Below are 25053 nucleotides of genomic sequence, written 5' to 3' on the forward strand. Positions count from 1 at the left end.
GGCTGAGGAAACAGCACAGGGGAACCTGAGTAGCCCCAAGTAACTCAGGCTGCGTGCGCTGACTCCTCAGGGTGCTGTCAAGCCGCCCTTACCTGACGTCACCGTGGATGAAATCGAAAGAGATCATTTGCGTTTGATCCCAGGTGTCTTTACATTTGAATCCAAACAGGAAAAAGCTCCTGGCAGCACGAAGCTGGGTTGGAGGTGTTGATTCTCTAAACATGTCCGGATGTCACTCTCCTTGCGTCAGATGGGCTGGCCGTGGGGCTTACTTTCCTTTGGTAATCTTGGGAGTTATTTGCACAATGAAAGGTTCAGGTTTTTCTGACCTGTGAAGAGTTACAGCAGAGCTCAGTACTTGTAAAGTATCATTACATGCTCAGAAGTAAAGAAATCTTTTACTGGGGAGGAGCTCAAACCAAAACCCTGAGTGTGGATGTTTCAACACCTTGGAATCTGTATCTGCATCTGAGTTCTGCAGGTTACGTGTGCCAGTAGTGCATTAAACCAGTGTATGACATGGAAATTTCCCTAAAACTTAGAGTATTCCAGGTGCAGTATTTCTGCAGGCTCTGCTAGACCATTTCCAAGGGAAAATTTTATTTCATTTAATATCAAGCCAAATCCACTGTACATCTTCAAGTTTCTACTTAACTGTTTGAACATGGGCAGAACAGAAGCAGCACAAGGAGAAATAATGTGGTGTTTCCCAAATCAACTTCTCTGACCCTTAGCTCAGGAAAAATACCAACCTGAAGAAGGAGAAGCAAGTTCTGTCTCTAAAAGCACACAGGTTTTGCCTTCTCTAGTGATGCTACAGTCATGGCATTTTAAAAGAGTACAGTTGTTTTCAGTCCAAGAGCAAGTTGACTCTTCACGCATAGTTGACACTTCCATTTAGGCTGACAAGGGTAAATTTTAGGACAAACCACAGGAAATGGCTTGGAGAGGTGAAGGATATTAAGAAAATACTATACTGCTGCTTTAGAAGTAAAATGAAACACTTTAAGCTCTATTTTCCCATAAAATGTTTAAATCCATTGTTTTGATAATTTTTTTGCAAAAAAATGTTGCAACTATTGAAAACAAATGTGCTTCAAAATATATAGTTGTTTGTATAATTTCAGACCAAGACAAGTCACAGGAAAATCCTCTTCTCATGGAGGGTAGCTTGAGGTTTTCTGAAAAGACATTTCTTTTCTCCTTCCTCTGTCCCCTTGCCCCCTGGTTTTGTACTAATTATGCCCCCTTTCAAGTACTGCTTTCTGTGTGAGCTTTAAGAGTGAAGATTGTTTGACTTTTTGCTTATGGAGGAATCTGCTTTAGCAGACACAGCAATAGGAACAGAAATAGCACTTTCAAAGCTGAGGGACTGTATTCACTTTGGTATGTAGAGAATGGCAACAAGCAGTCATTAGGATTGAGAGAATTCTGTTCTTTCTCTGGCTCTCTGCCCCTGTTGCAAGATGAGCAAAGGCTGACCTGAACTTTTGTTTGTTTGTTCTGCTGTGGGTTAAAGATTCATGCTCTCCACCCCACCTCCACCAGCTCCCCCCCCCCCCCCCATGTTTATTCGGCTTTTGTAAGGGAAGGAGGAATTCAACTTCTGTGATGGCAAAAGAAAGATCCTTTCCTTATATAAGAAACAGATGAATAAGACCTGAGGTGATAGATTGGTTTTTTTCCCATCTTCTTACCTGTAAAGAAATATAATATTTTTAGGGTAAGGGATGAATGTGGAAAGCAATGATTGAACAAATAACTTCTTTAAGGCCGGTGCTAGAAACACTTGCCAGTTATAGTAATGTCAGTTGGAGGTGCGATTTTTGGCTGTATGTGTTTATTGGCAAAAGCCCTAGTGTAGACATGGTTGTACCCGGGGAAAAAAAAAGCTTTGGCCAGTATATTCTATTTTGCTTGGGGAGGGTATAACCTCTAACAATAAAAGCTTTTTTTTTCCATCTGGTAAGTTGCAACTCCAGTAGAAACTAGTGCCAAAATAGTCGTACTGTAGTAGTGGCAAATCTTTTTCATAGACTGGACTTCTGAGTCTGCTGTCCTAACATTAGCAACTGTGCTCCTGTTATTGTTAATTTTAACAGCAGCAACATCTGAAGGTGATTTGAGTGCCTTAGACTTTGTGGCATTGTAATGATCTTGAATTTACAGATCTGCATTTCATTTAATCCCCATGCCTAGGAGAATTGCAAACAGAGTTGCACTGGACTCCAGCATTTGCATAGAAGCCTTTTCTTTAGAGTTCTCAAGTATTACTCAAGTAAAAAGTCCCATGTGTTTTGCAGAGGTCTGAAAGCAACTGTTTATAGTGCAGAGTTCTTCTAGGTCTAACACAGTGTTCAGAACTAGGTTTTGCAGATTTCTGTAGCAATTTTTTTCTTGACTTTGGGATTATGGAGGAGATGCAGTCATGACCTTGTGGGACTACATAGTCTTATGTGTGATGCCACAGGTCTTTCATGTGAACTTTCCTTTTCCTCACACATTAGGATGAGACAGAAGTAATTTTTCCTAATTCTGGAGCACACTGCATCAGCCATCTTCAATACATGCAATCAGAAGGGTTAAATACTCCAGGGAGACACTCTAAATATTTAAATATTTCAGGCCCCGGTTTCATGTCACAAGAACATTTCAGCTATTTTGTGATCTCTCCAGAGTGCTCTCACACTAGGAGAGCAAAAACAGTGCTGTCCTCAGTACTGTTAGGGAGGTGACCCCTGGAGATGTGCAGTCTGCCCCCAGTGATCAGTATCTGCTCATCTCCCACTGGTATCTCATGCCAAATGACTTTTATAAATGAATTCCGACACCGCAACCTTGATTGCTCAGGGTTTTTTTCAGCCTAATACTGCATCTTTATGATATGGTACAAGTCAATGTTCTGGTTGTTTGGGTTTGGGGTTTTTTATTTTTGCTTTAAATTACCTCTGACTTCTATGGGTCTAAAATACAGCCAGTGCTGGATGCTTTTGGAAATCCTGCCCTTCAGCTGGTTTTGGGTTTGTTGGTTTTTTATGTCCAGTGTAGGACTCTATAGTATGTGCTGGCATAACATCTCACTGGAGCAGAACAATGATTTACTGTGCTAATTACTGACATCACAAAACCACAGACAGTAATCTTGATCTTGGGGGCAAAAAAAAATAAACCCTAAACACTAATTTAGGACCTATTCAAAAAGATAGTTTCTGTGAGGCTGGTAGGGCAAGAAAACTGAGCATGTCAAGTTTGAGAGTGTTTACCTTTCTAAGGTAATGCTCTTCCTAGTTTTTTTTACAAAAAGAAGGAAAAAAAAGGAAATGCTGGGGAAGGTTGGTCTTTGGTAATAGGTACAGACATCTGCAGCTGTACTTTCAGTATTGCTGGTCTTTCAGCTTCACAGCTTATCTTCTTCTAGAGCTTAGAAACATGAAATAAGTTAAAATCAATAGGGTTTTAGAATATTTGGACTTTGTGGCATTTTTTTCTTTGTTGCTCTGTGATTTGGACAACAAACATTGTGAACTGAGTAGCCTCAGTTTGTTAATCTCTCCCTTGGGTGCATCCTTTCTTAGTTCAGCAAAAACACAAACAAAAAATCTACTGCATGTGGTCAGTGCTCAGTTTGCTTCGGCTCATGTGTCATGTTGAAACCAGAATATTTTCTCTCCAAGACAAGCACAGTCCCTTATTCTTGGTAAGAATTCTCAGATTTCATTCTGGATTTTAGCTGTTAACCCTTTGTCATTCCAGCTTTAAAAAATCAACTAAAAAAAATATCATAGATATATAAAGGAAATACGTGTTGTTTAACATTTTGCTTGTTCGAATAGCTGAACTGCATTTGTTCAAAGAGAAAAACACCACAAACAAGCAAACCCCCCAAGCAAGCAGATCACCTAGCCAAAACCAAAACAGAGAAATTTCCTTCTCAAAAGTGCAGATTTCAAGAAACTTTGGGTAATGAACTATAAACAAGAGGTTAAAATGGGGACACAATTACGTCTGATTCTTCAGTGTCTGCATCCCAGTGCCTTAGGTACTTTGGCTGAAAGCAGAAACATAAAAGACTGACCAAATTCTGGCATTTGCAGCTTCATTCACAGTTCAAGTGAGTTGCTTGCAACTCTCTGCCTACAAATGACAGGGTAAAATCCAGTCTAGAATGAGAGAGTTCCTCCAGTCCTCTTGCTGTAACACAAACTCTCTTGGGGCAGTTGTACCACTAGAAATCTAAAGGGAAATTAAACAAAAATAAAGCTTATTACAAATACATATTAGGACACCTACCAGATGAAATTGTCATATGGCAAATTTTACCTTGTGGTGTGTCCATTACCAGGCGAGCAACAAGAAAGCTGGGCAAAACTATGGTTTCTGGAGGAATGTTTAATTGAAAGCTTTTCCCTTAAAAATATCATCTTTCCAGAAATGCAGATGTGCATGAGAATCCTATAGGGATATTGGTATTTGGCCTCTAGGATTTTAACAGTCCTGTTCCCAAGGTTAACATAGAGTGAGAGCCAAATTTTATTTGAAACTATTATAACAAGGCAGATATGGAAGCTCATGGAGTATTACATTGCAAATCATATGTTAAAGAGAGACACATGGCTCTTGAGCTATAAAATGAGAAAGGAATGATATTTAAAAGATATCTTTAACCACTTGTTTTACTCATTAATTTGTGGTTCGGAAAGCATTATTTGCAGAAAAAAAATGCTACTATGGGATGGTTTCTGAAAAGAAAATAAATATTTCAGGCACTTTCACTGTGAACATAACTGTGTAACAATAGCAAAACAAATACTGATGGTGAATAACGTTTCTATGAGTGAATGTGTTGAACAGCTGCCACTTTCCACCCTTGAGACTTCTGCATATCTATGTTGGATGAAGTGATTCCTGTAGCAGATTTGTAATACACTTTGTGTTGCAGTGGGGTTAAAGGCAAGAGCTGAATTGTGATACTGCACCTTAATGTGGATTTCATTAAATCAAGGGAGAATTCTGCTATTGGCATGACAGAACTGCTGCTTATCAACAACACAAAAAGGTCTGAATATGCCCCATGGCCAAACTCCTGACCCTGTGCAATGCCATCACCACAAGGTACTGTTCTCTTCCACCCAAACTCTCCCACATGTGGAAACTTTCACTCTACCAAGTACTCACTGGCAAACACTGTCCTGTCTCTCTCCATGTCCCTGTGACAGTGTTGTCCTTACCTGCACCTTCTGAAATTACATGAGGTGTTCTCAGATATTCACAGTCCTTCTGAGATTCTTGTTTCTTACCAGATTTTTATAAAGAAGACAGCATCACACCTTTGAAATTAGTACTCAGGGGTTTATCAGGAGAATGATATGATTCAGATGTTGCCAACTGTATCAACTCATGGTCTAGATATTTTGTATGAGTGGGTTACGTTCTAGTAGCTAAAGAAGCAAGCAAGCCACTGAACCTGGTAGATACTCATTTTTAAAATCATATTTGAGGGTATGATATTTTGGAGAATACAGAAATTCGTCTGGACCGTGAATTGCAGCCTGGGACCAGTTGAATGAGGGGATGTCACAGCCTTCAGGGTAACTGTTACCATGGCTTGGGCCCATTCCTGACGTATTTGGGTAAATCCCAATATGAGACACCCCTGGGCATTACTGTCAGGGTGTGGGCCAGGACTCTGTCTCCCAGCTCAGCAGGAATTCTGCCTGCACAAAGCCCTTCTGTTAGTGGCAGTCTGGCTTCCTGCTGCGTGGGCTCTCAGTGTGCATTTATGTGCTCACACTTTGGATAAGTGACTCTGACTTTAAAGACCCAGGAGCAACTTGTTGGCTGCCAAATGGGAGGCCTGGTAGTTGTTCCTGCTGCAACAGTCTCTCTTTGTTCTGCAGGATGGTACCACAGCAGATCACAAAGTTGCTAAGGGGTTGCGTGGGCTTCCTACTCTTCTAGGTACAGTGGCATAACAGCTGCCTCTTGGGTCTGAAGCTTGCCTCTTTGTTAAAAATAAAATCTGCTTAAGTGTCACCCTTTTTGAAAGAATTCTTCAGAGTTCAAAGTAAATTATCTCAGGGATGATGATAATCATTGGCCTTTAATTGAACTGTGGGGCTTCAAATGTAGAAACCAGTTCATGGTTAATCATTTAAGTTCATCAGAAATAAGATTCAAGTCGGGGCAATTAGACAATTGCTTCATTACTCACACTGTCTAATGATGTTTCACTGATCTTTCACAAATGATAATACAGTAGATGAACTGTGCAGTTTAAATTATTCCAGTTTTAGATAGTCGAACAGTGACTTACCAAAACTGTTAATAGAAGTTATTCAAGATGTGCTGTCTAAATCCTTTCCAATTAGTGTTGAGGTCTTGAAGGGCCAGTCTTAGCTTTTTATTAATATGTTCAGTTTATTAATGTATTTTTTTATATATGCATAGTGCGACTGTCTGGTACATCTCAAGATGTTGCATAATTATTATCCTTTTAATTTGTGTTACTTGGGTTTTACTCCTTAGTCTTGCTTAAAATTCAGAAATATTTCATAGCTTAATAACTCATTAGAAAACTGTGACATGTACTGGAGGTTACCTCAAAGGCTATCCATATTTAACAGTAAACTTGAGATAATTCATTGGCAGGATGACTGTCATTGACCACTTTAAATATTTCAGGTTGTGTTTTGACCTTTTGCCTTACATTTAAACCATATGGAGAAACATGGAGAAACTGAAACAGATTGTGTACAAAATTGGGATCTTTGCCAGATGGTTATGGCATTAGGAAACAACGAAAAATTACTACCTTGCCTGATAATAGTACTACATATATAGTTTATTAAATGTACACTTCTTTTTTTCTTTTTTTTTTTTTTTTTACTTTACTGTGTTTTAAATATGAGTCTTCCCCTTCCTTATTAAAAAATCCCTAATAAAAAGATCTGCTTCCGGTTTTGGAGGAACATCTGTGGCCAACAAATTATTGCCTAAATATGATTTGAGATACAAATCAGGTTTTTGAAAAACAGGAGTAATTAAAAATGCTAATGATGATTTTCAGGTCTTTCATGCTTTTAGCTTGCCACGTATAAAAAGGTATTTTTTTTGGATGCTTGAAGTGATGTTCTTTTGGGAAGTTTTTTGCTGGGATCTAGTGTAGAGAAGCAAGAGTGGAGGAGAAATTGCATCCTAGTCACAAAATAATCAGAAGATTTAGGATGGCCTGTTCAGTTTTGATGGGCTTTTCTCGAAGGATGTCAAATGGCTGTGTGAGTCAACTTTCCTGTGAAAATGCAGCATGTCTTTAGTCTCTGACTTTTCACACTTTTGTCAGATCGTCTACTGCTGACTTGTAGAGGTTTCTTATGAGTGAACAAAACTGTTAGTGGATACACAAAGTTTCTCTAGATTGGCCATGTGACAGATTGTTTCCCATTCTCTCCCTGTTGAAATCCATGAAAAAATTTTTTTCACTGAGTTCAGATGCAGTTTTGGAGACAGAATAAGCATGTTTTAATTAGTTTATGTCATAAAATGTAAGCTGTCATACTGCATTTACTAGGATTCCACAGATTTCCATTACCATCCTGTTTTGATTTAACTTGGTAATTATATTTACGAAAAAAGGCTCAGTGATAAGCTACCCATACAAAAGGCTAATGATGAAGATGGATGGAAGGAAGATGGGAAAGTATTTCATTCCCTGGCAAGACTTCTGTATTGTTGACCTTTGTGCAGACTATCAGCCTTGAATCTCTCTATTACATACCCTTCCTTCCCTTTGGCATAACTTGGTGTCTCAAAGGATCATTAGGTTGAATAGTGAGTCCAGAACAGTTTCTGATGTGCTTCCTATGCAGTGCAACTATCCTTCACACAAGGCTGGAGGTAACTTTGAAGGATGTGGCTTTGTTTTCAGCTGCATGATACCTGCAAAGAAAACTAGCCTGTTACTGCAGTATTTTAATACAGGGAAAGCAGCTTGATCCAAGTTCCCCAGATGTTCCTGTGGACAATTGGTGACCCACAACCACATAATCCACAGTGTTTCTGAGCTGACAGTTTGATGATAGATGTTTATTGTCCATGGGATGTTTTGAGACCAGGCAGTTCTCTCTAGATGCTAAATGTTGCAACTTTTCTAAGTAGTTTGTTATTTTTGAGACTTCCCCAGAACGGATGCATGTATTTCTAGTCAGATATAGCACTGCTATACACTGCACACACTGTGTGCAGGTATTCTTTGTCACAGCTGTCTTTTCTCTCTGAAAGCTTTTACCTTACATGAAAATGTTAGAATCTTCTTTCACCTTTGAAGTCAATTAACTAATTTGTTCCCAGGTGGGTTGTGCATCTCCCTGGTGCCTCCCATTCCAGGATCTGCACGTGTCCTCCTGTCCCTCCTTGCAGTGCTGGTCAGAAAGGCCCTCACACCCTTTCCCATGCAATGCCAGAAGCCTTTGGGGAATGTTATTGCCCTGATAAGGAAACTGAAGAACCACTTCGGGTCTTGTAACTCATGACAGCTAAAAAGCTTAAGACTACCCCTGAGTATTGGTTTCCAGTGCCATTGTTTCTCTGGTGAAGCCTAGAGTGCAACATGTTCTCAGCATCATGTGCAGTGGTACTGGGGTCTGGTCATGTTGTGCAATGGCAAGTTCTTACAGTAGTGAAATTTGAGACATCTCAACGGGAAATGTTGAGGCCCCTTAATTCTTCAGTACATGGCTCTCAAAGGCCTTTGCAGACCCATTTAACATGTTTAGCATTAAGTGGTTTTTCTCTTACCACCTGTAGTTTGGTTTGCATTCCTCTCACCTTTCCTTACTGCTACACTAGTGCCAAGCTGTTTCCAGAACTGATCTGCCTCAAAGACATTTTCTTTTAGGTTTTATTCTAAATAAGTACAAGAAAGGTCTTTATTATTTGCAAATTAAAAGCATATCCTGCGTTTGTCCTTCACATGAAATTTGGCTTCATTTTAGGCAACAAGTCATAAGTAATGAAATAGAAGCTGAAGGTGCTGTGCTTCTAATTTCTGCAAGGCTAAAGATCTTGTTAAATGAAGCATTTCTACTACAATTAATAAAGCTTTATTTAGGGAAAGATAGAGGGAAGCACTCAATTTTGTGTGTAGTGCATCCACAATGTAGCCCAAAGCTGTCCTTAAAAACTAGAGCAAAACTGGCACTGGACTTTCCCTGATTGCTGAAGCAGTCCAAGATTTCTGGCTGGCTGTGAAGCTTTTCCTCTATTTATGCTATAACTTGGAATTGTTTTCTAGCCATTTCCTCAGTAAGCACAGTTTAACCAGTTAGCGGACTGATTTAGAGGCTGAATTCCAGTATTCTTGTTCTATGAATGGTTCCATTGGCTTAATTGACTCCTTGGGAATTAAGGAAGTATTCAGTAAAAGTGATGGACCTCAGGTTTAGTTAGTTGTATGTAGCAGCCAGCTGAAATACAACTTCTTGTACATACGAAAACAATGGTGCTGTTCATAGTTCCATCCTCAAGAGATACAGACACTAATATAATGACAATTAAAAAGTTTTATTGATGCATATATTTCTTAGCCATTTCACATCATGAAGTACTCCTAAGAAACCAGAGGATTCTGTTTAACAGCTAGTCAGCTAACACTCTAAGAAATCTTTCATGAAATTTATGTAATTCATGGTTGGAAAATATTTGATTTCCCAAAATGAAATGACAAGTGCATGAGGTGAGGATGCAATTTAAAATGCCCTACCAGTTTTATAAACAGACAAGCCTAGGTGCAATGAACTTCTTGAGTCCTCAGGAGTTGTGCTGTGTGTTGACCCACATCAGGTTCTCTAAAGAGTTATTCAAGCAGATTTTGATGCATCCCAGAAAGGAGGTAGAAACACTTTTCACATGCAAGGTAACTGCTCTGATAGTCAGTTTGTTTGATGAAGACAGGATGCATTTCTGTTGTCATGACACAAAACAATGAAAACAAAATCTTAAAAGCTTTTAGAAGAAAGTTCTTAAAAGATGGCATGTTAATTACTTTAGGTATTTTTCAGTTTAATGGTAGCTAAACATGGTGCTTACACAGGGTTAAATTAATCAACAGCTTCATAATTAAAACAAATATCTTCTCCCAGAGATTTAAAATGTGGATTTTTTTTGTTATTATTAAACAGTCAAAATGCTTTTGTCAGATGAGGCAAGAAATGGATTGTTGAACATAGGAACCTCCTGCATACTACTCCTGAATACATTAGCATTAACTATTTTTCCTTCCAGACAATAAATTATGAAAAAGCTCTTTAAAGTGGGGAGGGTCGGGAAAGGATGGTGGAAGCCAGTGAGATGGTGGGTAACACATTCACTTGCAGTGTTTGCAGCCTCACTTCAGACCTGCTGTGGTTTGTGAATAGAGCTGTCTGTTCCCACCTGAATTTCTTTATAGGAAAGCCCAGCCCAATGGCTTTGCATTGGTCATGGACTTAGAAGCTCAAGCTCTATATTTGAGCTCTCAAGGAGAGCTGGCAGAGCTGTGGGAGGAAGCTTTTCTTTGCTGGCCCATGCTTTCAGGAGGTTTAAAATTATCCAGATTCTCAACTTATCTTTTTTGAAATTATCAAATGAAGTTTATTGGGTAAGCTTTTTATGCCAGTGTCATGAAAACTCATTCTTGAGAAATATACAGCCCTCCTGACCTTTCCTGTCTCCCAGTCATGCTTTTACATTTCCACTTGGAAGGCTGATATTCACCACTCTAGGAGATTTGCTACCACTATTAATGATCTCTGTGGATTTGGTAAACAGCAGATCAAATTGATCTGTCCCATTGTTACTGAAAACATAGCTAAATTAACAGATTAGTAGTATTAATGTAGTTTAAATTTGGTGACGTTATCCTGCATGGGTTTGATATGGAAAATGGGTAGCTGGTTCATTTTCATGTGTAAAATCCAGAGTCTGCTTTGAATGTTTATCTTAAATTTGTCTGTAAACTATGAAACTCCCTTTCAACCACATAATTTCCTTTTAGTACACTTGCCCATCAGCTGTTAAATGTCAAACAAACATTAGGAGCTTCAGCAATGGGTCTATTTTATGAGTGCATAGTAAATTTTTTCATCCTAGTAAAGTTTATTTAGGTATCATAAGCTGATAACATTCTAATGCATGAAGAAAGCATGTGTTCTTTCTTCTGAATCAGACAGTGTTCCCCTGATAACTATCCTGAGGTAAAATATAATGAAGTTGGCTTTAGTTTTACAAGCACTAGCATCATGTCATACGCTGGCAAAGTTTCTAAAATAACTGGGTATATACATTACTTTGATATTAAAAGAGAACAGGGAGATTACAAGAAGGTATTTAAAGAATCGAGAAGAATAAAGCTTCTAGATGATGATACCCGGAAAGTGTTCTCCTCTAAAAAGAAACAGTGAATTTGAGAAGGAAAATCCACAGAAGTCAGCAAGGCTCTGAAGCCTTTTCTCACAACTCTATTCAAATTTAGTGAAAGCGAGTATTCTTTCTGCAAGGCTTTGAATCATTCTCTAACTTTCCATTGCAGAAATCTTTTCTGTCATCCTAGGTAAAAATCCAACCCATCCCCACCCCAGTTACTGAATCCTATAGGATTTTTCCATAGGAGTAATTAAAAACACTAAATTTTTAACTTTCTGCCATAAATCCTAAAGAGCTGTGGGAGAAAAGTACGCTTTAGAGAAGTGGGAAGAATACGCTCTGAGTGAAAGCAACTTGCCCAATGTCCTGTGTACGTCCTGAGTGAGGAATTTCAGATGAGTGTTTGCCTCATCCCTGCTCTGTGAGGTCTGTCCGTGGGGTGATGCTGTCACTGAGAGTGGAAGTGTCTTGCGTTTCTGAGTAGCCTGGAATGGGGCCATGCACCGACGTGCTCGGTCTGGTGTTTACACGGGCTCTGTTTGCGTAACTGAAGGAATGGAGTCTGTGTAAACAATTCCCATCGATTATGACAGCTCATGCCAGCTCAGCAGCATTAGATTCACTACTTAAATATTTCAGGCTGATATCTATTTGTTTTCTCACTATACTGGAGTGTTTATTAATAAGATTTAGTATGTAAATACTCTTCTCTAGTGCTCAGTGCTAAAGATGTTCTCCTTTTAGTGGGATTTTTGTTTTGTTCTAGTAATATTAGTTTAAGAGCCATTGATGGCACAACCTGGTGCTAATTCAAGCATCACTGCTGCCTGAATCATTCAAAAAATAAATATTAATTAATTCAGTGTCTCAATGGAAGGTGATGACACAAATATTGGAGCAGGCCTGTAAAGGGATGGTCATTGTCAAAATCACGGTGTCTTTGACATGCAGAGAGAGATACAAAGAGAGGATCTGCAATCACTTCCGACTGGCTAGTTGTCAAGCTGACATTTCCCCTTGCTTAACTGCCTGCTTCTTAAGCTCTGCCACACCCACCCCACTTCAATTTCAACAATGTCTCTCCATTCCAGCAGCTGTTTTGGTATTGTCATTTTGCTGAACAACACTTTAGGTGATGTATCACATGCTTGCCTGAGGAGTTTTTCCTATTATTTTATCTTACTCACAGAGAACATTTGATGAATCTGTTGCCATGTCTTGTTTGAGAAGGTGTTGAAACTCATTGTAGTTGGCATCAGCCCCAGTCAAGGTCAGTGCCAAGCTTGGTGCTGGTGCCAGTGGTCTGTTGTGCCTGGCATAGCTACACTGCTCCTCTGAAGGACATTAGCTGAGTCAACAATAGCATGTTTCCATCACCACTGCTACATTAGCACTGGAAGTTTTGCTGGAAAAGTAGTGTTGGCAGGGTTTGGTTTGGTTTTGTCTTTCTTGGTCCTGGCCAGCATAGCAATGCCAGAAAAAGACTCTGATGGAAACTGAGCATTAGCACTCTACAGCCTCTGGGTGCAGCTGATCAGTCCTTCAACCTGACCAGCATTATGTTCTGCCCTGAGTCCCAGGGAGAGAGACCGTAGTGCTGTTCTGTGGCTGTAAAAACTGCAGAACCCAGCTGGGAGCAATGTCCTGTTCTCACCTCTTCTGACCAGAGCAGACTTGGGAGGTCCAACGTAAACTTTGCTGCCTTGTTCGGTGTCTCCTCTTCTGAAGTGCTGCAAAAACCAGCAGGGTACTCTTGCCATGAGAAGCTGAAGGTGGTTCTTAAACCACTGGTCTCTCAGCAGTTCCACCCAAGCTGGACTTGGTCCATGTCCTTTCCAACCTGTCCCTCACTAAAGTATAGATTAATATTCCGAACTTAATAATTGATTTGATCAACGTGATTTGTTTTCAATTTTATACATGCTCAGTGGCAGTGAAGCAGGGGAATTAACTGTGGGAGAAACAGCAGTAGTAAAGAGTAAGGCTGGTGTTTGGATGCCCTGACCCCTCCCCCCTCTCTTTCCACGTGGCTGGGAATTGTTTTAACTATGCAAGAGCATTAAGGTAAAAGCTCATGAGGCTGTGTGTTGATATGACACAGTACTTGGGGAATATTGTCCTGCAGTACCATAACCCAGTCAGGTTTCAGGCTTTACAGTTCAGGAATTCCTTCCCTTTTTTTTTTTTTTAAGAACCTTCCCATTATTATCCATCTTTCTGTGGTTTTCTAGACTGTGGTTGACTATGATAATATTGCAGTACAAATTAAATTCTGCTTCCAGGGATTTTTCCTAGATCTCATTTGCTGCTTTCCTGCACAGGTTATGAAATGTCACAACTCAGGAGTACCAATTATTAGTTTCTTTATTTAATGGGTAGTTTTAATGTGCTAGGAGAACCTATTTCTTAACTTAATGAAAGTATTTTTAGGCTGTTGCATAGCATTTACCTAGTTATTTTTTGTTCTTTGCTCTTTGAACGCGTCTAGTTTTACTGCTCTGGCATCATTGTACAGTTCTATAATCTAAGAAAAGTAAGCATTTACGATTTTGTGGATAGTTTCAATGTTTTGGGATTCTTTTGCTTGTGTTTAGTCCTAATTATAGAACATTTCTAGTGACACTTCACTTTTGGCAAAACTGCCCTAAATTCAAAAGTTTTGTAAGGTTATAGTCCATGAAATATGCCACTAGGAAAATATTTTATGTGTGTCAGTATGTTTAAGATTCCTTTACTGACATTCTGCTTTCGAAAGGTTTTATCTGGCAGTACCATTCACTCTGGTTAACAGTAGGCATTTAAGCCCTGGTCATGCAAAGCACGTTTGCCATTCTTGTCTTTTAGAGGCTTGTTTCCAAATGAGGGATTCATAAATCTGAGCTAAGTGTAGAAGCCAGGTTAAGGAGAGGCTGAGCAGGGAGTGCTTTCCACCTCTTCTGCCAAAGTTGCCATCCTTTATCTTAAGTAGAGGTGCTTTTGTTCCACCTGTATGTCACATGTATATGTGCTGCATGTTTTCCAGGGGTCTAGGCTTAGTTTCCTTTGAGATGCTGAACATAATTTCTGCTCCTCATCTCCCCCTTGCCCAGGGCTGTTACACTGATCAGGGTAACCTGTTCTGTCCATCTTCTCAGACTGTGGCTGGGCCTGCCTTTGAAGGGCAGGAGGCAGGCTTCAAGCTGATCCTGTTTCATCTTCTAATTTTTTTTCTTCTTGGAAATTGCTCGTTTGCCCTGTGTCCCAGCTCAGTTCATATAGGAAACCAGTTTTATTTATGCATTATATCAGGGGTTTGCTGACACACTGAACAGTGAATTAAGCTATGTGGCTGAAGCAGCTTCTACTCATGGCTGTTCATCTGCCTTTCTTTGGGAAGTCAGTGCAATCACCCTGGTGAGAGCTGAATGGGATGTGCATTTGCTTCTCCACCACTGTTTATAATCTGCTATATTAATGTAGCCTGACATTGGTTTAATTTACGGTATAATGCTGGGTTGTAAACTGCAGCTGTTCACAAATCGATTTATTTCCCATTCAGGCACCTCTCCAGTGAAGTCAATATCCTCCAGGAGCCCAGCAGGACACAGCTTCAGTCAGTCCAGTGTAGTCTGATGTCTCATGTGTCAGCACTCTGTCCATGCCATCCCCATAGTGACCTGGTTTTCTGGCCACTCAGAAGGTCAAACAATATAAACTTGAGCTGGAGTTCACACTAATCCATAAGATAAATAAGTGCTTATAAGTAATGGGCTCACATGGAGGCAGTCTTCAGTAGCTTTTCCTTATTTTAGTGTGTTGGGTAACTCAGCAGAAAAGAGCTTTTGGTCATTTACAGTCAAACCAATTACTTCATTTAGGAGAGAAGGCATTACATCTACACAGTAGCTTCTCTTCAGTGAAAAAGTCATTGCTATTTAGATGTTATCTAGATTTCCTGCCTGAGTGTTGGAACAGAGCCAAACATTACATGACTCCAGAAAAAAATATTGCTTTAAAATTTTACTTGGCTTCTTAGAGGACGATTTACTTTTTACGAGGTGATGAGAAAAAGGGAGGAACTATGTGACAGAGAAAGAGACACAAAGTTTTGTATTCCAAGTATCTGAGGAAAGTCTTACAGGAGGGGTTTTTTAATTTTTTTTTTTTTTGATCTGAAGTGTATTTCAGTATGTTTCCATATTTATCAAACTGTGCTAAAGGAACATCAATACATACATGAATATAGTGATGCTAGATTGTATCTAAGAGTTCTGTAAAATCTACAAATTACCCTTGAAATTATAGGTATGCTCTGTTTCTACACCTGACTGCCATCTCCATTTTGTACATTGGGCTAATTTGTTTTCTTCCTAGTTGTTTTATCTCCATTTGGGATTGAGATTCCCTGGGAAGGGAGAAGGTGCTAACAGTACAGATGAGTGACAAGCTGGCTCCTTTTCAAAAGATGCTTCGTAGCACAATAGGATGGGAGCAGCTTTTGAAATCCCACTCATTCTGGCTTCTTGACACAGGCTTGGGGTCTGCAACATGAAATGTCCCGTGAGATAGAACAAAAGGCCAGTTGTTTTAGCACAACCCTTTAAAATATAGTTTTGGAGAATGTGCAGAAAGCTTGGACAGGGGAGAACAAGCAAGGCAATCTTTCCTAGGAGAGGTTGCTTTTTTACTGAAATTGACCCCAAAAGAAAGAAGCTTCCTGCATGAGAGGAGACTCCATGATTCCAGACTTACGTGGAGTAGGAGTGTGTGCAGTCCTATCTTAGAGAAATCCAGTCTAAGCCTAAAGAGCAGCACAGCATGGTGCATCACTGACATGTAAAAGGCTGTCCCTATTCTTATGTCTGCTCTCATGCATCTCCTGTGAATCCACAGTGATAATGCAAATCAAACACAAAAATGTGGGTGCATTTGCTGTAGGCATTCCTATGGCCCTGAAGAGTGAAGCATCATAAACTGCTGATCAGCTGGGAGTTCTGGGCACTGGGGGCACTGAGGATGATCTTGTACCCTAATAGTGGCTGGGGCCAAGAGCCCCTGTGCCTTATGGTCCTGTTTTGTGAGGAGCACACTGGGTGCAGGGTTTCTATATGGAAGGAACCACAGTCTGGCAATCTATTGTAGCTTAATCTGCAAGATTAGAAGTAATATGCACTTGTAATGCATAGTGGAAGTCATCAGAATAATTGTTACCAGGGTTGTGGCACATGCAAGCCCCTGTTTAAAGTACTAGTTGTAGTTAATTTCTTTATTTTACTTTAAATACCATTAATGGACAACAGAAAACTGGATTGTGCCATATAGCAATAAAACACCAGACTGGAATATGTATTCTGGCTGGACTTCTTTCCCTCTCTCTCTCCACTATATGAAAGGTGTTTTCTACTAATTTTTTTTTCCTAGTTTTTGAAGTGAAGGTGACAATTCTCACAGTGTTGGGAGATGCTTAATTTGAAATCTGTAAATGAAAGGTATCTTCGGGTACTTCAGTTGTCATTAGTAGCACATCACTTCTGTATGAGATGCTTAAAAACAAGTCAAACTATCAAATACATATCATTTAAAAATAGACACATTTTTAGAATACCAGCCATTTTTCTAGGTCATAAAAAGGCAGAATATTTCAGGTGATGTTATCAAGTTCAGAAATACCTTATCTGAGAGAGAGGATTCAAAAGGTACCACTTTATGCCTATTGTTTTAGCAGAAGCTAACAAGAACAGTGTTTGTTAAAGAAAACTCTTTCATATTGGGTTAGTTCTCTTAAAAAACAGCCTCTAAGAAGTCCTATGTAAAAGTTCAGTTTTTGTTTTCTGTTAAATCAGATGAAACAGCCTGTCACGGGAAAATAACTGAGATATTTTGAGACCCTCAAGTTGTGGAGGGCAGTTACTCCACTCTTGAATTTTAGAGGAGGTAGCTAGGTAAAAGTAACAGCCTCCAGTGGGTTTCTTGGACTCCTATAGATTGGTCTCTTAAGTAATCTGGGGCAATTCTGAATTTACTTTAGTTTGTTTCATACCAGAAATCAAACCAGAGCAGTGACTATAAAGATATTTTTACATCCCATTCTCATAGCTTTCTCAGAGACTGTTCTTGCTTGCAATCATAAAGTCCAGAGGAATCCTATAATTTGGACAAACGGGTAATTGTGATTGTCTGATAGCAGGTCCTGTGTTTTTAATTCTTAATGTTTGGGGTTTTATCTTAAAGCTTGTATCACTTCTGTTGTGAAAATTTCATGGCTTAGGGATTGGTTACAAACCCATTTTTAATTTGCCTTTTTTTTGTGACCAAAAAAGGGATAGAGCTGTGGAAAACTGGTGGTTTTGTGCACAATTTTATGATGATCCTAAAAGCTAAGTGAAAAATGCTGGTTTTTTTCCAACTAGGAAATTTGTGTTCCTTTGTGGTTGCTATTTACAAGTTGCCTTTCATTTTGCTGGTCCATGCATGGTTTACTCTTGGTTTTAAGCTACAGTTTTTACCGACATGATAGGGCAAAGGCAAATGGAAACTATTGCATTTAGCCAGTAACTATGCAAACAGCAAAAATGTAAACCACTGGCATACTCTGAGTAGTCAGAACCACAAAGGCAGGTAAAAGCCAGTTAAAATTTGACACTTGGCCACATGGTGGATTTTTGAGAACCCCAGCTGTCTGAGGTGTGAGAACATCTGTGATTGTCAACAGTTCATTAGAAAATTACTGGCAATAAAAAAATGCCAGCCCCCCTCTTCCTGAAAGCAATTCAGTTCCTGATGGTCTGCCCGTCCTCAGTATCATTTTACTCCATTCACAGAGAGACAAATTTTGCAACAGATTTTTCTTCTGTGTGTCCCTGGTGGTGTAATGATCTAACATCATTATTCACTCCTTACTTACATCAGATTTGAATATGCCATTGTTTCTTGGACAATAAAAACATCATTTGCCTAGCAGTCATCACATACATTAAATCTTTGCCATATGTGTATTACATTCCTGTGTCATATTCCTTGGACAGAGCCTGGGTAGATTCCTTTGGCTCGAGTTTTGACATGATGGCTGTAGCAACCAAGAAAGCTTCCATTAATAACTGGTCAGAGCACTCAGTTAATACTTTGTCAGAACCCCTTGCAGTATTTGGGTGATATTGATGTGGGGCTGCCTGGCAGTTTGCACATTACAGCAAAAATGTGCTGAAGTCAGGAGCAATCAGCCTTTTATACGCTTACAGAAACAAGAAAAAAGATGGCATGCCTGATCAGACCTGTCTATGCAGGGGACCTAAAATAGTCTGGCTGTAGGATCTTCTTGAGATTTGCAGGTCTGTTGCTGCTTGGATTCTTCCTCTCTTTGAGTATTTGGCTGCCTGCAACAGGATTTCCATTGCTAACATTGTCTCTGTGCCACATAGCAGTGGGGGTTGGAGAATTACTATTTAGTGCTTCTTTCTCACATGTTTTTGCAGCTCCCCCTTATTTCTTTTCTTGTATTTGGCTGTAGACGTGAGGGTGAGATCACACATATATAGAATGAGAACTGTAGAAACACATTACTCGGCCGTATTTAGTGCCAGCATTTGGAAGTGCCAAATTGCTTTTTGAGTTTGCAGTATCACATGTTGGAGACGTCACAGGCTACTACTATTCATTGATATTTACTCCTTTCAGCACTTGTGTAATACCCTTTTTGCTACAGGATGCTGATGCATTGACCTATGATATAAAAACAATGTAGTGCTTCTGATCCAGTAGTTCTGAGTTTGTAGACTTCTCCATTAGACATTTGAAATGAGCTAGTTATAAAAGAAGAGATAGTTTAACCATGACACTTGTTCATTGTTTTTGTCCTCAGCAGTTCTGTATAGACTCTCTTCATAATTAAGGGCTTTACTGAGTAAAGAAGATTCCCAGCAGTCACCCTGGAATTGGATTAACAGCACAAGAAAACTCCCCCTTGCTAACCACATGTTCAGTCCCTTTCTGTCTTCCCATATACAAGCCCTTCTTCAATTTGTTTAAATGAATTGCTGTAATTTGGCTCTGTAGACTTGAAGAAATCAAGCTAGGCTTTATTTAGAAGTATAGTGGTGCATAGAGTCTCCATCTGAAATTAGGGCCATGTTGTACAAATTACTGTATAAACAAAAATTAAGAGAAATTCTCTGCACTGATGAGTTAATAATCTTGGTTGTCAAGACAAACAGGAGAAGGGAGTAGTGTTATCTTTGCCATGTGCTGCAGATGCACAGACTGTAATCTACCAAAGGTGATGCAGGGGATGCATTACAACATTTAGAAGTGAACCTGCATTTCTTGTATCTGAATATTCTACCTTAAAGACAAGACTGACTTCTGCCTTGTGAGTCATTACAAACTCTGCAATCATTTGAGGTTGATACTGTGCCAGGCTACATATGGCCATGAAGACAATGTAGTTAATGTTAAACAGAACTGCATTCCTTTTTACCTGCAGATCTGTGAAAATAAGTAAATGTTGTCTTCCTGAATTATCAACTGCATCCTTTCTATGGTGGTATAAAAGAAGGGAACATTTTACTACATCCATGTTTTAAAGCTGCTGCCTGGTTCAACATATCCCAGCAGTCTCCATCCGTTTCTCAATCTTTGTGGTAACTGTACAAATACCTTTGCACAAGTCATGCTGCACGACTTGGTTGTATTCATTGTCTTTTGGGAGAAGGTTTTCTTTCTTTAGGCTCAACTGAATCTACGATTTTCATGTAAGTTGATTTATTTTTAGGAGTATCCTCTTTAGTGGATATCTTGAATGTGAAGAAGTGACTAACAGTAGGTGTAGGATATTGGCAGATATACCCCAAGGAATATAGCTGTGGTATATAAGACATTACCATCTCTTTGCTGTCCACCCCATCCATCTGCCTGAGGTTGCCAACCCTACAGCAAACCTGACAAGATCAAATGAAAGAGGGTTTGTTTCAGTCATTTCAGTGCAAAGAACAGTGCCTTAAATCAAACTTAACCTTTGCAGGTGAAATAAGCTGAACGGCCAACTTTGCACCGAGCAAACTGTTCTGTGGCATCAGCTCTGCTGAGGAGGCAGAAATGTCATGAAAAGGGAAAGCATCCCAGGGCTGGCACAGGGCATCCAAAAGGCAGCTGAGAGAAACCTGTGGCAGAGCCCTCAGAGCATCACCAGGAGGAAGAGCTGTGTGAAAGCTCCGCAGTCAATGTCACAGCTCCATTGATTAAGTCACGGGTCACCTGTGTTGTTAGGGACCACATCAGAGCTTGTCCTCTCTGGCAGCACATGGATTCCAGCTGGATCACTGACACTGGGGAGGAGGAGAAAGTCTGGAGGGTGGAGGAGCCCTGTGTATATGGGAGTGAGGGAACCAGGCTGAATTTCCACCCTGAAACTTCATCAGGGGTTGGGGTACCCCACAAAGTCAGGTGTGGGGTGATCTCTGATAACCAGCACAGCTCCTCCTCCTCCTGGAACCATTTGAAGGCTCACAGTGGGAATGTTTTCTTTGAGAGCACTTGGCATCATCACATGGTTTTGGACACGAAATTGATCTCAGAGGCTGTGCACCTTTTGTGCTGTGATTTCTGTCTTAATGGTAATGGATTGGGTGGTGTCTCTTGAGATAGAGATGATTTCCTGTAGTAATAATAATATTCTAAAATGTTAATTCTTTTCTGTGAGATCTGTGGGATTTGCAGGTCAGAAAAGACTGTTGGTGGGTTTTGTATACTGTTGATATAATTTATAAATAGGTACCTTTCGAAAAAAATCTAATTTCCATATTTAGGGATTTTTTTGTTGTGAAAAATAATGACAATATGAAGACGGCTCTTTAAATATCTCACAAAAGGGCACAACAGTGCTTCCCATGCTCGGGCAATGTATTTTTTTTAATTTCTTGGTAACAGTGGGGAAAGGAAGAGGAAATTGGAGAGACATTAAAAAATGTCAATTCTAGTTCAAAAGTTACACAAGCAAACACTCTTGACCAAGGTGTTGAATTATAAAGTTTGGTATTCCATGAAGCTAAATAGTCGGAAGTAATGCTGCCAATAACAGACATTCATTTATTTACTCAAGGTGTCCATTGTTAGCACTAATAATACATTTCAACATATTGAAATTGCAAGATAATTCTTTTGTGACTTTTATGCTGTATGATATTGTTATTTAAATGAACCTGCAGACCGCACTGTAATGAAGAAATGCATGTTTTGCTTAACAGTTATCAACCAGCATTCCAGCAAAATGAGAATTTTTACCTCCATTCATTCTGAGGCGAAGCTGGGGGTCACTGTTTTCAATATGGACCTTTTAAAATCCTTTCAGCAGTGAATAATTATAAGCCACAGCCTCTGAAATTACCTGTTTTCACTGTAGGGAAGAAGAAACTTTTATCTTTTGTAATGAAGTACACTTGCTCATTCAAACTTTGTAAGACTTCCTTAAAATGGCAGTTGCATTGGACTGATTTTTTATTAGGTGAAGTAATAAAAGAAATGGATTTTTAAATATATGGATACCCTTGTTTATTCAATTTTAACTTTCTTGGATTTTGGATCCATCTTGTCAAATAATAGATGGAAAAATGTGTTGAGCTCTTGTGTAAATAACCTTATCTGTGCAAATTGCTGTTTACTAAAACTAATGTTACTTCATTTGCAGTTTCAAATTCATTTTGCACTTTCATTTGAAGATTGGGGTTTGAAACTGTTTTGGTCATGCTCATTTTTCTATATTAAGTTTTAGAAAAAGATTCGCTTTTTTATAGTTCAAAACTATGCAGAAGATAGGGTTTGGAAATATGGCTTGCAGCAATGGGCTTTGGACTTCTTGCTTTGTTCTTAAAAACAAACAGGTTGGCAGTATTCATTGGTGTAAACTAACAGAAAAGTCATTATCTGGGGAGTAATTTTAAAAAAATGATATACAATAATTTGTTAATTATTGCCAGAAAAAAGCATGCAGATTTACTTCTGAAAATGCGTGTTCCGGTTAATGAAAAACATTACCCTGCAGCCTCTGTGGGATTTTTTTCCACTTGTAAAAGTTGGTTGTTTTTTGTTTTTTTTTTTGAGGGAAGAAACTGATCCCACACTTCCCTAAATGGGATTTCTAGGCAAGGGCAAATTCAAGCCTCACCCTCAGACAATAAGCAAGTATAAAGTTAAAGGTTGAGATTTTTGCTATTGAATGCTACGTATTTGCTTCCAGAGTAAAAATACTAATTAATTTTTTTTTTAACTAAATGACAGGTGAAAATTAGGTTGATGGTTTTAATCAAAGATGTTTTCCTATACTTTGAATGACTCAGAGGCTTGATTTCCCCACTCAGAGGAAGTCTTCTTCCCTGCCCCATACAGCACCAACCCACTTCTGTTAGCATCACTCAAAACCTATTTCATCTGTAAAATAAAAAATAGCTTTTTAAATAAGTTAATTTCACAGTAGCCAAAAGTTTTAATCCTGCCTGTGAGGCTGTTGAGACTGAGTGATGCTGCTCTATTATTTGTCCAACAGGGTGGGAGATGAGGCAGTGGAAATAGCAGCCTTGTAGAGATAGATGATGTTGCTATTGAAGTAAAGCTTTTTTAACCCCCTGCCCATGGTAACTGTGTTAATGGATGGGTAACCAGGTAGTTTGTAGCTGTATATGTCTATCACCCAACTTTTAAAATGTTTATTAGAATTTATCCTGTGTATTAGTCATATTTAAATATAGGCCATATGTTCAATACCTTGAGAGGCCGACCCATATTTCATTCAACTGTTTAGTAAACTTTCTGTCTTCTTTCCATGTACTCAGGCTCCCAAGCTATGGTAGCACACATATGGTTTGCCTAGAAGAGCAGACATAATCCTTGTTATATATCCAGCAATGTTTTTGTGCTATGAAATAGCCAGGACCAGGACCCTTAGGCTGCCTTCAAACGCAGAGAGAGTTGCCCCCTCCAGAGGATTTACATCCAGATGGCTGAGGCATATAAAGATGTTTTCTCAGGGTAACAAGTTGCCTCATGTCAGCTGACAGGAATATGCATTCTCAGCAAAGGCAGAGTAATTCAAGCTGATTTAGCCCTTTCTCCTCTGATAAATTTTAAACCCAATGACAGGAGACAACAGGTGGGTATAAGCAGATGGGGAAGCATGAGCAGTGAATAAGAAGGTCGGCTTCATAGGTAGTGGGCTCAATATTGCAGCAGCACAGCCATTGTCAAGCTTTTTTTCTGGCATCAGAGTTAAGAGGAGGTTTGAGAGGGGATTTGAAGGAGGATAACGAGGCAGCTTTGTGGACATGAACAAGGAGCTCTACCCAAGCATGGGGGCAGCAGGGGAGAAAGCACAAAGATCCTTGCTTGAAAAGGTAACAAATGGGTGATGGAGCCTACTGTCAGGGGCTGACTGGAGGTGGGAGCTCTCCCCTCTGGAATAAATGAATGAGAATAGGTTGGGAGGGGATTAGGCTGAGAATGCTTTGAAAGAAAATCAAGTAGATTATGTTTATATAACAGAAAAAGGGAAACCATAGCAAAGAGGAGTAACAATGGTCAAAGTGATGAGCAAAGAAAATGCCAGTATCAAAAAAATTCTTCAAGCTTTTCCAAAGCTGCTCTTTCAATAAGCAGAAGGAAGAGGTGCATTGTAAGGATGGCTTTGTATGCATCCCCATCATAACCAGCTCCTCACAGTTGCTTTCTGAAATTCAGGAATTATCGCTAGAAATTTTCTAAGCCTGGCATCTACCTTTGAGGTGAGCAGTTATATTGCCTGAGCCCAAAGAATTTTCTTGTTCTTTATTATAAGGAAATAGAACAAAAGTATACTTTTCTGCTAGGGAAAAAAAAAAGTCACTGGTCTCTTCATTTGTGTTTTGTTTTTTTTTTTTTTTTAAACCAGTACAAGAATGGCACAAGAATCCTTGTTTTATTGATTTATCATATTCATTTAAAATTCAGCTTAACAGATTTCTCAGTCTGTTAAAGACGCTGGTTTTGTTATGTCCTCAGTTGTGCAGTTTCATTACTTGTTTCTGAAGAATATTGCTGGATTTTTTAAAAGGGTGTTTACTACCAGGCAGTCTTATAGCAAAGCACATATCTGTCCTTAGGCAACCATATTCCTCAAAATCTGGAAAAAAAAAAAAAACTGAGTTATACTGTATTCTAATATGAACCATCTGTTGTTGATGGAAAGGCTGGAACAGATGATCTGGACTGGCCTGTTGGTGCAGTAGGAGCATGTCTCTGTCCTGGGTTGGGAATGTGTCACTGGGGCATTCATCCTTCTTGGGAAGAGCTCATCCAGCACTGCTGCTCTCGTGGCCATTGCCAGCTTGTGGCCATATTGCTGTGCTGAAGGTCATCTCCTTTAAGTCTTTTGTTTTTGTCTCCTGCACAGAAGACACATCTGCAGTTTGTTAGGGAGAGAAAATAGAAAAGGTTGGTGTCAATCCCATGAATTTAGCAGTGAGTGGTAAACTGTGTCTGGATGTTTCAGTGTCAGGGTGGCCTTATTACTGTACATACTTACAGAGGATTTTATAGTCAATTATGAAGATGTATGATGGTTTTGACATGTGGCATGTATACAAGGGTGCACTAATCACTGATTTAATAGAATGCTTAGCCCTCTTGTGAACACTGTCATTATTTTAAAACAAAAAT

The 25053-nt window shown here is 39.4% G+C and overlaps 1 protein-coding gene across 4 annotated transcripts in view; it reads left to right on the top strand.

The window, feature by feature from the left end:
• The window catches only part of VTI1A (vesicle transport through interaction with t-SNAREs 1A), a 259593-nt gene that overhangs the window by 178678 nt on the left and 55862 nt on the right, over nucleotides 1-25053 (top strand). The gene's annotated exons all lie outside the window — the stretch shown is intronic.

This window comes from Coloeus monedula, assembly GCF_965178545.1.
Source record: "Coloeus monedula genome assembly, chromosome: 8".
Classification (NCBI taxonomy): domain Eukaryota; kingdom Metazoa; phylum Chordata; class Aves; order Passeriformes; family Corvidae; genus Coloeus; species Coloeus monedula.